Raw genomic sequence first — 2,073 nt, forward strand, 5'->3', positions numbered from 1 at the left:
AAAATCCTCATTCGATTTGAAACTATTTCTCTTATAGAAATCTGATTGTGCATTATTTTCGTTTATCCGACATTGCTGACTTGGCTTTCTTTTTCCTTTCTTTGTATTTTTTAAAAATTTCTACTTCTCAGTGAGAACCAAACAAAACTTTTTCTTGTCGCAGTTTTTTTTACAAAAACATGTATTTTTGTTTTTTTAGGGAGATTTCATTATTTTTTTCAAAATAAACAAGGAATCGTTTTTATATCCTGTAAATTTTTTCATTTTCACTTCAATTCGGCTCATTTATTTTTCACACGATAAATCATCTTTCCAATTAACAATCGAAGTAAAACAAATAGTTCTATTCCACAGTCGTTATTTGCACCGACTTTTAATTATTTATTCAAGATTTTCCGACTGAATTTGCTTCTTCGAGAATTCATTTGTGCACGAAACTCGAATGAAAAATATCTGTGGAATTCATCATTCGTGCACCATATTCAATTTGTAAATTCCCGGGCTTCCCTCCTTGGTGCGTGTGGTTGTATTGCACTGCTACCAACTCCGTAACAAAAAAATGACAGGAGTTGATGTGAAATGCGAGAATGTGCATATGAACCCGTTGATATGCGCGTATTTTTTTAAATATTGCTTCGAACAAAAAAATAGTTACATCAATGAGAAGCTTGTGGCGAATTTATATAATGTAACTAAGAGTATTTTTCATGTAGCTCGTCAAGTTTGTATTTTATTTAATGGATATGATTCGGAGGTAGTGGAGGGGGTAGTTGCTTCGTATATAGATACACGGCAGCGATCGGCCTGATGTTTTGTACAATCGGAGTCAAAACTTTTCTTGGCCGATACGCTGCCGCGTATCTCGAATAACTCCCACGAATAACTACACACACGAAAAAAAATTAACAATAGAAAAACCTAGTACTTTCTCTGAAAAGTTCTATTGCACTTCTTCCGGAACTTTATTAGAATTCTATTGGAATTTTATTAGAATTCTATTCAAAAAGGGTTTTTCTTTTTTCCGTAATATTCAATCAAATATCATTCAACTTCCCCATGCGTTTTTAATAGATATTTGTTTACCGAAAAATAGCTATAGATGTTGATTTCTGTACATAATTTATTCTGATGGGATTTTCTCTATGAAAATATTTGGGTATGGACTTTCTAAGTTTTTTTTCTCAGAAGTGATATCAGAAACTGATAAAAAATGAAAACCGCGGAAAAGAAATGAAAAATTCAGGCACAAGGACTTCTATCAACTATCTGTTAACAAAATGACATGATAAAGTTGCAGAAACTTCTATTGTAGAAATGGCGCAATAAACAAATAGAATTTTCCATTAGAATTTCTTAGAGAAAATGGGGTTTTTCTATGAAATTATTTCATGCGTGCATGCATTTTCTCAGTCGATATATGAACCATCATGCGATAGAAAAAGACACTCTATCGGAAAAATAGAAGGTGGGATATTTTACAGAAAATTGTGGGTCTTACGCATGAATGAATTCAATATAAAAACACTAGGCCCTTCCATTGAAATACTCTCTATATAATTTATTTGGCTTAAATTTTCTACATTTTTTTTTGTTTGTTTTGCTTGAAGGGAAAAAAGACAAATTGAATGAAGAAAAACTTTGAAAATTCGAGCCGAGAAAATTCTATAGGAAAATCTCTATTGAACATTTCGAACACCAACAACTTGTAGAAAGTTCTATAGAAATCCATTAGAGTTGTCTAGCGACATCGCTAGGTTTGTCTATTGAATTTTTTCATACATGCAAGTTGACGTAGATGTGCAACTAATGGGGATCGAAGAATAAATGTGCAGTTTTAGGAGTAAAAATAATAGCGCTATTAATTATATTCATATTACATATATTTTACTACTGAGTTTTTCGGAGTAAACATGAGAAAGACTCTCATGTTTCCGGGAGGATTTTCCATCGAAAAAGGGTTTTTGATGTATCCTCTCGAATGTCGGTGTTATTATTGAGATAATTACACTTAGAAAGGATCAAATTTACAAATTCCAAGCGAGATTACTATTAGTTCCAGAAGCCGTGACCGAT

This window comes from Diachasma alloeum, unplaced genomic scaffold (genome assembly GCF_001412515.2).
Source record: "Diachasma alloeum isolate Michigan unplaced genomic scaffold, Dall2.0 Dall_scaffold_00829, whole genome shotgun sequence".
Lineage (NCBI taxonomy): Eukaryota > Metazoa > Arthropoda > Insecta > Hymenoptera > Braconidae > Diachasma > Diachasma alloeum.